The sequence below is a fragment of the Lissotriton helveticus genome, chromosome 11 (assembly GCF_964261635.1).
Source record: "Lissotriton helveticus chromosome 11, aLisHel1.1, whole genome shotgun sequence".
In the NCBI taxonomy this organism is placed as follows: domain Eukaryota; kingdom Metazoa; phylum Chordata; class Amphibia; order Caudata; family Salamandridae; genus Lissotriton; species Lissotriton helveticus.
Window position 1 is genome coordinate 840,315,780 of NC_136072.1, and position 12,445 is coordinate 840,328,224.

The 12,445-nt window shown below is 49.4% G+C and overlaps 1 protein-coding gene across 1 annotated transcript in view; it reads right to left on the reverse strand.

Annotated features, from left to right (window-relative positions):
* The window catches only part of LOC144792163 (uncharacterized), a 581,805-nt gene that overhangs the window by 344,265 nt on the left and 225,095 nt on the right, over window positions 1–12,445 (reverse strand). The gene's annotated exons all lie outside the window — the stretch shown is intronic.

The following is a 12,445-nucleotide window of genomic DNA, read 5'->3' on the forward strand; positions in this document are numbered from 1 at the left end:
ATGCGACTGGCTCAGGAACTAACGCACGGAGAAGGACCTCGACTTCTGAGGACGGGTAAAGTGAAGCGGTGTAAATGATAGAATGTTATAAAGGTACGGCACTCAAAGGTACTAGGGAACAGAGTTGGCCGAAGAGCCGATATGCCTTAGAACATCACAGCGTTGGACAGGGATTTAAGGACCCCGATAGCTAGATACATCTACAAACTAAGATACCTCGCTCTAAGCGCCTCTGATTTTTAACGTTTCCCTACACGCGACCTATAAGGACACACTGCCCCCTCCCCCCCCTGGCTTCAGAAACCAAGACCCCAGGGATTCTATCCCGAGGAGACAAGACGAGTATGAGGTAAGTAAAAGAACTTTCGTACCCATGCATTTGATATGCCCGAATGTTGTCCCCCCTCCCTTCCCCTCTTTTCCTCCCTCTACAGGTTACACCAGAAATTACGACCAAGGTATGGTGAAGATCTGAAGCCTCGCCATGTCTGATACATGAAGCGGACTAACGCTGCAAGGTGGCACCTAGGGACACCCACAAACTGCTCTTGTAACGAAAGAGCCAATAAGTTGTATAATATGTCTGAAAACACGGTCACCCCTAATCCGTGCTGCGTGAATGGACACGTGTCACGTATGTCTGAAACTATGAGAGCATGTTTTTGTGCGACTGTGGCGCTGACTTGACTGGTCGGAGGACCGAGAGTGCGAGAAGTGCGATACAATGGCGTCTTTTACTCAATGCATGTCCCCTCTACCCTGCCTAATGCTCGTCCGTCCCAAACTGCATGCTTTCGAAATTCTAACACGGACCCGTAATGTCTTATGTTGTGTAGTGCGCTGAATAGCCTATCTTAATACACGGCCACTCCTCATGTCGCACGTGTATTATTTAGCCTATTGTTGCATATATATATATATATATATATATATATATATATATATATATATATATATATATATATATATATATATATATATATATATATCTCTCTCTCTCTCTCTCTCTCTCTCTCTCTCTCTCTCTCCCTCTCTCTCCCTCTCTCTCCCTCTCTCCCTCCCTCCCTCCCCTCCACACTCTCGCTCTTCCGAACGACTAGCACCTGATTGGCAAACCGCCACCCCGGGTGCACCACCCAATTGGCCCCAAATACCGCAAGTATTTGCACAAAATTTGTCTTAAATAAAATCTCCCTGATGCCGTGTCACTACCTCTCCTTTCTGCTAAATATTGATGAAACCTAGAATTGGCCAAACGGGAAAGGACAGGTAAGACGACTAAGGTTCCCTAATCTGACCCGTAATAAGGGAACTACATGTCAGTGGCTTCTATAAAAAAATGCCTCAGATAACGCGACCTTCCCCATCCCGAATTGTCGCAATCCCCAAACAGTAAAAAAATGATCGAAACATCCCCATCTTCCCAGAACCCCCTCAGTTTTGTATCAGCTGCCCCGGACGAGAGTTTTAAAAATGTCCCTCACCCCTGTTGTAAGAAACAAGTTGATTTACAACTAACACAGGCCGGCTGTTGTTCCTAGAAATGATTTGTTGATGAGCAAGCTACAGAGTTTAGAATTCGAGAAATGTCACTAAACGCTTACCACCTGAACTGTGGCCTTCTGCTAAATAACGCCCTTATGACACAAAGCAAGACGATAGTCCCTAACCACAGTTTTCTATGTCCCTAGTTGTTTCCATAAGACCCCGTTTTTTTTTTTTTTAAATGGTAATCAGGTTGTAAGAGGCTATGTAGGAACTAGAATGATGTTTGCGAAGTTAAGATTAGGCCGAAATGAAGAAACCGTTGCAATGAACCCTGTTGAAAGTAAAATGTTTAGCTGAAAGGTAGGAAGCATTAATAGAATGGAAAGTTGTTTAGCCTATGTCCGTCCCTCAGAAAGATACCTATCAGACCATGGTGATGGCACGTTGCACTTTTTCATAAAGTATAAAGCCCTGGAGAATGTGTTATAACGTTGTAAGGCTCGTACTAGGAAGGTGGGTCTCTGTCAGAAGAACTGACGTAACTGTAATACACAAAATGCAATGAATAGGTACCAGATCTCGTACCACGACAATGAATGTAACACCAACAAGCACCAAAGAAATAGCTACGCAGGAAAGTTATAGGAAAGCCAACAGACCCATCATCAATTATTTATATGTTGGTTGTCATACCCCAATATAACGGATGTTTCTCATTTGCTTGGAGCGGGGAGAGAAATAGACTTATGTGATTACCTTCCTCTGCCAATTCTCTAAAGACTGTCTTTTCAAACTCATTTAAGGGTACCGCTGTCGGAGGAAAGAGAGACCGGATGTGGGAGCACGTGGCCTGACTACAGAACGTGGAACATCTGCGACATTGGCCGAGGCGAGACCGCGACAGAAAGGCATTGCAGGACGAGGCACTGTTTCCGACAAAATGAGAGGAAAGGGCTGACCCGATGCCCCTGCTCAATGTTCAACGTGTGCCGAAAAGTCCCCGCTCTCTGAATTCGGTCATGAGCCCGCCTACCTGAAATTTTCTGTCCCCCTGGTCTGTTCCCGATTTGGCCCTGCTCCATCCCCCTTTTTTCTCCGACCTACCCTATGGACTACTTACACACACTCTTCTTCCACCTGAACTTTTTGACAATCGACTCAAAAGGACCTTTTTGACCAGGAAAGTGAGGAAAAGGTCGTGCCCTGCAACGCGGGACCTAGAACAGAGCTGGACTCATAGCTCCACCGCCGGTGCTCCACCGTGCCAACAGAAGACGACAAAGAATGCCGAGAACTCACTAATAATGGTCCGTGACAATAGGACCTCCCCTTCGAACAATGACACCCCTGATTATTGTTTTTACTACGTCTCATTTCTCTCCCAGCCACCATTGTATTGATTATGCTCCAACCAAATATGAACAGAACTACATATGTAACAACCTATCAGTTCACATTCCGAATGACTATAAGCATCTATGAAATGTACTCAATGCTCTCACTACAGAATTGTTTTTGCCCGATATTGCATTACTATGACTTCCCTGCAAACGAGCTTATTGGTAGACCCTCCTCCTAAGACGAAAGATTTTAAATGTAATGTTTATAGCTCCTTCACCCGGGTTCCTATTTCTTTGCTTATGACCACCACAGTAGACATGGATAGGAAATAGGCCAGCAAGATGTCTTAGATATGTTAAAGGGAGGACTGTGGAAAATTAGTACGGTTTGGTAAACATTATCTGCGCCATCTTGCCTTTTCCCCCGGATGCCACACTTTTTGTCGTGTGCACCCGCCATTTTAGGTGCCCCGATCAGAGCCACCCTCCGCACGCCACTGGCCCCCAGCATAGCCCTTCGCCCTCGCGAAGCCCGCACGCTGACAACCCCCCCCCCCCGCTCTCGCATGCCTTGGGTCATAAACCCCTCTTCAGCGCAGCTCTGCCTCAGAGCCCCATCCTGTTCCCAGCGCGACACCTCCCTTCATTCCTTTCATGGTCCCAGGCTCTTTGATACCAACCCCCCTTTCCTGTGTGCCCGTTTGTCTTCCTCGTTCCCAGGCCACCACCTAGCTCTGCGGATACTGGTTATTGCCCCCCCCCCCCGTACAGTAGGAAGCTTCCCTCAAATTGATCAAAGCCCCCACCCTATGAGATCCGACCAACCCCACACATCCCGTGAATCGGCGGGATGTCTAGCTGCGCGATAATCATCACCTGTTGTGACCGGGGCGGGGACTTCAACTGTAAATGTGTGTGGGAACGGGCCTGAAGGGGAGATTCGGAGGATGTCCTTTCATACTTCAAAGCATTACAAAGATGTGTTACCTGCAATAAAGATGATGAAAATGTGTATAAAAGGCCAGGCCTCAGAGATGCGGTTAGAGCACCTTGTGACGATACCTGCTGTCCGAACTGATGTGTTCTCCTCCGGAGAGAATAAACCTTGTTTCCTGCCTTCCAGTCTCCAGCGCCTGCCTCTTCATTGATTAGTACTTTGTGGGTTAAAGAGGCGATACCGCCGGGCAAATATTGGTTGTCCATTGACCTTAGTTTTAACAATACTGTTTTGTGATTAATGCATTGTCAAAAAGGGTGCGCAAAGTTGTAGTCTGGGTAGGAGCTGAAGGAGAATATAAAATCATTGAGTTGGGATAAGTCCAGAGAACAGAAAATGTACATGCATGTGAATCCATGGTTCAGAGCAAGTGGGCTCTAGAAATAGTACGATAACAGGGAAGTTATGTAGGAGAACCAGGACCCAAAGCACAGACCCTTGAAGGATGAATGTGTGTGAGAAAGAAGTCCTCTGATGTAGCTGTCTGGCCCTTCACAAAGCCGTCCGTGTGTTAATAGAAGGTTCTTTTCTAAAATGTTTATTTTATTCTGAGCAGTATGGACCAGTGACCATAAGACAAATACATCAAATCAGGGAACAGGAAGAAAATTGCCTAAAACAGAATACGTTGATATTTTCCAAACAGTAGCATCCTAAAGCACAAGTTACTTACCTTCGGTAACGATATATCTGTAAGAAGGAGTAGTTTCTTACCTGTAACTCCAGTTCTGTAGTAGGAGTATCTCTGTTATAGTCATAATCTAGTGAATAGTCCCGCCCATGTGAGTGGACCCTGGAGCAATCGAAATAGTCTCTTAAGTTGTCTTCTTCTGCAGTCCTGCATAGACACTTAAGAGAACATCAAAGACAAATAATGCAGCCTAAAACTACAAGGCTACACTGGCCAGCACTTCATCTTGAAGTGAAAAAGATAGCCAAGTAATATTACATTTTATACACTTTGTAAAGTTTCACACCTAGAGAAACTCCCCTTCACAAAAATCGTTTGTCATGATAGAGAGGAAGGGTTGGACAGACAAGCCCCATAGGCTGCCTATATGTGTCTGGAAAAGGGATACTGTGCCTTTAAGGAACTCTCCAGAGACCCTAGGTATCCCAGGATGCACAGCCAAAGGCCTTTAACTTTCAGTTCTTTTTGAAGGTGTATAAAGCTATGCCTGTAGCATTCAGTACATTATCCTTTCATCCACCGGGGAGGAGGGCGGGCGCTTATGACTATAACAGAGATACCCCTACTACAGAACTGGAGTTACAGGTAAGAAACTACTCCTTCTGTAGTAGGGGATCTCTGTGTATAGTCATAATCTAGTGAATAGAAAGGCAAGCCCATCTCAAACAAACCAAACCAGTGGTGGAGGAAACAGATAAAACTATTACTGTGCAAAACAGATTTCTCAACGAAGCCTGCCCAACCTGAGCGTCTGCTCTGGCATCAGAGTCCAGGCAGTAGTGTTTGGCAAAGGTATGGACCGACTTCCAAGTGGCAGCCCCACAGATATTTGCAATGGGAACATTACGTAGCAAAGCCGTTGTAGCTGCTTTGCCCCTGGTGGAATGGGCCTTAGGCTTACCCCCTAAGGTCTTGTTAGCCTTTTGGTAACACAAGTGGATACAGGACACTATCCATCTAGAAATGGACTGTTTAGAAGTGGCAAGACCAGTCCTGACCGAACCATAATTGACAAACAATTGGTCTGACCTACGAATGTCCTTAGTCTTATCTAAGTAGAACTTCAACACCTTTCTTACATCCAGGGAATGAAGAGACCTCTCCGCCGGAGAGGAAGGATGTTGAAAGAACGTAGGCAAAGTTATCGTCTGATTGACATGAAAATCAGAAATCACTTTAGGCAGGAACTTAGGGCGAGTCCTCATGACAACATTAGAAGCATGAAACACTGTATAAGGCCTGTTGCAACACAAGGCCTGAATCATACTCACCCTTTGGGCCGATGTTATAGCCACAAGGAAGGCCGCCTTCCAGGAAAGGTGCTGCAGAGAAGCCTTATGAATGGGTTCAAAAGGTTCCTTCATCAACCGAGACAGGACCACATTCAGTTTCCATGAAGGCGACGGACACCTAACAGGAGGAAACACTTTCTTCAATCCTTCCAAAAAATCCTTAATTACAGGAAACTGGAAGAAGGATGTTTGTGAAGGGCATTTCCTATACGCAGTTAATGCTGCGAGGTGAACCTTAATAGAATGGAAATTAAGGCCAGATTGAGGCAAATGCAAGAGATATGGAAGGATGACATCTTCCTTGCAGGAGGTAGGATCAGCATTCTTGGACGTGCACCAGATGCTGCACCTCTTCCACTTATAGGAAGTCCTGGTGGAAGGTCTCTTAGCTTTCTTGAGTATCTCCATGCAGTTGTCAGGCAAGTTCAAGTGTCCATACTGTAATATATCAGGAGCCATGCCGCCAAACTCAACAATGAGAGGTTGGGGTGCACCATCTGCCCCCCGAACTTCGTTCATGGAAGCCGCAGGTGGGGTTGGAGAGACCGGTGGAGCAGGTCTGTGAACCACCACTGTCGAGGCCACTCCGGAGCAATGAGGATCATTTGCGCCCTGGACTGAGACAGCTTGATAAGCACTGCCGGAATCAGGGGAATGGGTGGAAAAGCGTACAGAAAGCTGTTCGACCAGCTGATCCATAGCGCATTCCCCAGAGTCCCTGGTTGGTAAAACCTGTAGACGAAGTCTCGGCATTTGCTGTTTTCGGCAGTGGCAAACAGATCTATGTCTGGAGTGCCCCATCTTCCGTAGAGGTTTCCTAGCACCTCGTCTTCTTGAACGAGCCTGCTGAGTGCGTCCGCCTGAGCATTTTGCACACCTGGTAGATGGGTCGCTGTTATCGTCAGTCCTCTGGCTAACACCCAGTGCCATATCGCCTGCGCTTCTTGGGACAGTGTGCGCGATCTCGAGCCCCCCTGCTTGTTGAGGTAATACATTCTGGTCGTATTGTCCGTCTGTACAAGCAAGGAGATGGTCTGGAAGGACGGATGAAAGGCTTTCAGCGCCAAATGAACAACTCTGAGTTCCAGAAAGTTGATGTGGTACGTGGATTCCGCCTGGGACGCCGTTCCCTGGATCTGAAGATGGTCTGAATGCGCTACCCAGCCGTGGAGAGATGCATCTGTCACAATAGTCTGTGCGGGAATGTCCTTGTGGAAAGGGACCCCCTTGAGGAGATTATCTGCTGAACACCACCATCTCAGAGACTGTTGAGCGTGTAGAGACAGTTGGATCCTGTCGTCCCAGCTCCCTCGTTTCTGGTCCCATTGATCCTCCAAACAATCCTTCAGCGGTCTCACGTGAAGGCGTGCATGTGGTGTGAGGAAGATGCAAGAGGCCATCGACCCCAGAAGAGAAGACACCATCCTTACTGTCGTTGATGGAACAGACAGGAGAGCCTGGGCCTTCCGAAGGATCGATAAGCGTCGCTCCTCCGAAGGAGACACACTTGCTCTGATAGTATTGATGGAGGCTCCCAAGTACTGCAGGTACTGAACTGGAGTCGGAACGGACTTGGAAATGTTGATGTGCAAACCCAGCTGATTCAACAGAACGGCCGTCCTGTTGAAATGCAATTGCGCTTCCCGGAAGGTGGAGGCTTTGATCAACCAGTCGTCTAGGTATGGGTAGACAAAAACCTTGTTCTTTCTCAGGTGCGCTGCCACCACTGCCATGCATTTTGAGAAAGTCCTGGGTGCAGACTTCAGTCCAAACGGTAGTATGGTGTACTGATAGTGATTGGTGCCGACTAGGAATCGCAGGAACTTCCGGTGTTTCCGTGCAATGGGCACATGGAAGTATGAATCCTGTAGATATATTGCGCAAAGCCAGTCTCCTCGCTGCAGCTGAGGATATATCTGGACAGCATACAAAATTTCTCCCTGGGAATCCATTTGTTTGCTTGTCGCAAATCCAGAATGAGCCTGAACTCGTTCTTGTCCTTTTTGCGTATCAGAAAGAACCGTGAGTATAGACCCTTTCCTCTTTGAGACAGAGGGACGTCTTCTATCGCCCTTTTTCTTAACAGGGTATCGGCCTCCGCTTGGAGTTCTCGCAGCTGGTAGTGCGCAGGAAACCGGTGGAATAGCTGGAGGAGGTCTGACAAACCGAAGACTGTACCCATTGCAAACAATATTCAGCACCCACTTGTCCTAAGTAATTCTGCTCCACTCTGCCAAGTAATTCTGTATGCTTCCCCCCACCGGAGCGGGTAACGGACGGGGGGAAGTAATTCCTCAGGGCTTAGACCCGGCCAGGCCCTTATTCGCCGAGGACTGCTGTCCCCTTCTGACGTTTCTGGAAGGCTTGTCGCTGGTATTGCTGTTGTTGTCGCTGCTGTTGGCCAGCTTGGCGACCTTGCCCCCGTTGATACCTCTGGGAAGAGTAACGCCTCTGAAAGGGACGGTACGACTTTCGCTGATCCTTCGGTTTATCCAAAGCTACAGCCTTCAGCGTTTCCACTTCCGCCTTCATGCGGGCCATCTCCTCGTCTGCATGAACCCCAAAGAGGGTGGGTCCTGAAAAGGGCAAATTAGCAATCCGCTGTTGTGCCTCAGGCTTAAGCAAGGTAAGGCGCAACCAGGAATGTCGCCTCAAGTTAATGCCATGGCAGTACCCATGCGCGACCAGGAGAGAGGCATCCACCGCTGAACTGATGACCTGATTTGAGACCATCATGCCCTCATTCAGAATCTCCTGGAAGTCTTCCCTCCTGTCTCTTGGGAGGAGCTCAATAATTTGTTGCAGGGACTCCCACAACGAGCAATCATATCTGCCCAGAAGTGCTGATGCACTAGCTGCCATAATCGAAGTGGCAGCCGTACTACAGACTTTCCTTCCTGCCGAATCCATGTGCCTGCTCTCCTTGTCCGGAGGAACCGTAGATAACGGGGCAGTAGAATGCTGTTTCTTGGCCGCTGTCACAATGACAGAATCTGGTACAGGATCTGCTCTCAAGAATGCTGGATCAGAATCTGGGGGCCTGTACTTCTTTTGAAGTCTCGATGGCGCCGACTTCACCGAGGCTGGCGTCAGAAACAGTTCCATGGCCGGTTCTTCCAGTCCTGGCACCAAAGGCAGCAAAGGACGAGAGAGGTGTCTGCGCTGCAACGTTTCAAAGATCACGGAAGTGGTAGGGGTGAGCACAGTCAATGTGATCCCCAACTTCGCTGCCCTCCTCAGCAGCACATCTTGGAAAGCCACAATGTCATCCACTGGGGACACTCTCATTGGGGGAGAGTCCGACAAAGTGGGAGAATATCTCCTGTCACTGGATGAGTCCGTATACCTGGACCGCGACCAGTTCCTTCCGCCGACGATGGCGTGACCTTGTTGAGGAACGATGCCCACTGCGAGAGCGATGCCTCCCTCTGGATCTTGACCTTGGCTTTCTGGGCCTTGCAGGAACCACCGGCCCCGGGGGCTGCGGAAGCAGAACTGATAGTGCCGGAACCAAAGGGCTCGGTAGTGGAGGCCGAGGTGGTGGAGGCGGCGGAGGAGGATGAAGAGGAGGAGGTGGCGGAGGAGGAGGCGGAGGAAGCTGCGGAAGAGGAGGAGTAGGCGTCCTGGGCCTTGAGGGCGAGTAGGTCCGGGAGTAATCAGATTCCGGTGACTTAAGGACTCGTCTCTTCTTGCGAGCAGGCCTCGGGGAGGGCCTACTGAAGATATACCCAAAAAGGTAGAGCTCAATGCTCAAAGGTCTGCTAGCAGGAGCCGTAAAAAAGAACTGAAAGTAAAAGGCCTTTGGCTGTGCATCCTGGGATACCGAGGGTCTCTGGAGAGTTCCTTAAATGCACGGTATCCCTTTTCCAGACACATAATGGCAGTCTATGGGGCTTGTCTGTCCAACCCTTCCTCTCTATAATGACAAAGGATTTTTGTGAAGTAGAGTTTCTCTAGGTGTGAAACTTTACAAAGTGTATAAAATGTAATATTATTTGGCTATCTTTTATTACTTCAAGATGAAGTACTGGCCAGTGTAGCCTTGTAGTTTTAGGTTGCATTATTTGTCTTTGATTTTCTCTTAAGTGTCTATGCAGGACTGCAGAAGAAGACAACTTAAGAGACAATTTCGATTGCTCCGGGGTCCATGCACTTAGGCGGGACTATTCACGAGATTATGACTATACACAGAGATCCCCTACTACAGAAACAGTAGTTAGTGTTAGATTCCTTACCTTAGTAATAATGTCGTCGGCGTCGTGATCGCCGGAATGATGTCGTCAGAGTACTTAGACGCCGCCCTCGCGCGGTGACATTAGTTCTGTAAATAGCTTTCAGCGTCAGGAACGCAGAGCCATGACAGAAACCGACACTGGTGCCATGAAACTAGGGCCCTGAAAGGGATGTCTTTAACCCTAGATATCGGTTCGCAGAACGGGGAGGAAGGGTGGGGCGGTAAGGAATCTAACACTAACTACTGTTTCTTACAGATATATCGTTACCAAAGGTAAGTAACTTGTGCATCTGAAAGAAACAGGTTAGTGTTAGATTCCTTACCTTAGAATAGATACCCTAGCAATACCAACCCCGGTGGTGGGTCTGCGAACCAAGATCACACCAGAAAGTCCTGGAGAACGGAACGGCCGAAAAAGCCATATCTCCGGACTTGGCTGTCCAGAGAGTAATGTCTAGCAAACGTGTGCAGCGAGGCCCACGTAGCTGACTGACAGATGTCCTGCAAGAGGACTCCCCGACCCAGGGCAGTAGTAGCCGCCGTGGCCCGAGTGGAATGGGCGCGCGGCCCAACAGGAGGTTCCTTTTTCGCCAAAGAGTAACAAACCTTAATGCACAAGACGACCCACGGAGAGATGGTCCGCTTGTGTACCGCCCGTCCCTTCTTTGCATTCACGTAACCAACGAAGAGCTGGTCATCCACCCGGAACTGGTGTGTGCGATCTAGATGGAAGGAGAGCACACGTTTTGGGTCCAGACGGTGGAGCCTCTCTTCCTCCTTCGAGGGATGCGGATAGAAGGTGGGCAAGGTGATGGACTGCCCGATATGAAAGGCTGTGACCACCTTGGGCAGGAAAGAAGGACGAGTCCTTAGAACAACCTTGTCCGGATGGACAGAGAGGAAAGAAGGTTTAGAATATAGAGCCTGGAGCTGAAGAGGACAGGCATGAAGTGGCTCAACAGGAGCGCACATCAGATACGTTAGAACAAGATTCAAGTCCCAATGAGGCATCCCGAAGGGAACAGGAGGAAATGTGTGTGATGCCTTTCAAGAATCTATTTACAATAGGGGACTTGAAAATAGAAGGCTGATCAGGAAGCCTTCAGAAGGCTGAAATGGCCGAGAGATAGCCCTTGATAGTGCCCAGAGTGGAGCCCAGCTGGGCAAGAGAAAGAAGAAAGAGGAGAACCTCTGAAAGGGGGGCAGTGAGCGGATCCACAGACTTTGCTGTGCACCATGCCACAAATTTGTTCCACCTGCAGGCATATAACGTTTTCGTGGAGGGACGCCTGGCTGCCAGAATCACATCACATCACAAACTTCAGGAGGCTAGTCAAATGGCCTCCACGCAAGTAGGTGGAAACTGGACAGGTTCGGGTGGAGGACCGTCCCCTGCTGCTGCGACAGAAGGTCCTCCTGAAGAGGCAGACAAATCGGGGGATCTACTGACATGCTGAGTAGCTTGGGATACCAGTATCTTCGTGCCCAGTCCGGAGCCACAAGGATGACTTGGGCCCAGTCTTGCCTGATCTTCTTCAGCACTCTGGGCAGAAGTGGTATAGGCGGAAAGGCGTACAACAGACCGCAACTCCACTCACGACGAAAAGAGTGCAGCCTTGGAAATTCCAACGTGCAGAACTGCTGACATTGAGCGTTCTCTTCGGTGTCGAATAGATCTAACCAAGGCTCTCCCCACTGCTGAAAGAGACCTTATGCCACGGCCAAGTTCAGACGCCATTCGTGATCCATCATGCACCAGCGGCTGTGTTTGTCCGCCCTGGCATTCAGGGAACCTGCCAGGTGTTGAACCACCAGGGTGATGCCCTGGTGTTCCAGACATTGCCAGAGGCGCAGAGCCTCCTGACAAAGGGCCCACGACCTCACCTCGCCCTGTTTGTTGCAGTACCACATGGCGGTGATGTTGTCCGTGAACACCTGCACTACACTCCCCCGGACAGAGGGGAGGAATGCCTTCGTGCAAGCCGGATCGCCCGCAGCTCCAGAATGTTGATGTGGAGCCAGGATTCCGTCGGATACCAGAGGCCTCTGATCTCCGCCTCTCCCATGTGGCCCCCCCAGCCCTGGAGGGACACGTACGTCACAACTACGTGCTCCGGTTGGGGAAGGGAGAGGGATCTGCCGCTGACCCAATCGCGGTCCGTGAGCCACCACTGCAACTGTCTTGCAGTGCCCTCCGAGATCAAGACATGGTCGGACAAGTAGCCCTGATGCTGGGCCCACTGAAACTTCAGGTCCCACTGCAGAGCCCGCATCCGCCACCGGGCGTGATGCACCAGAAGGATGCAGGAGGCCATCAGCCCCAGAAGCCGCAGCGTCAACCTGACCGAGACTCGGGATAACGGCTGAAAAATCGGAATCAGAGCCTGAATATCCCGAACCCGC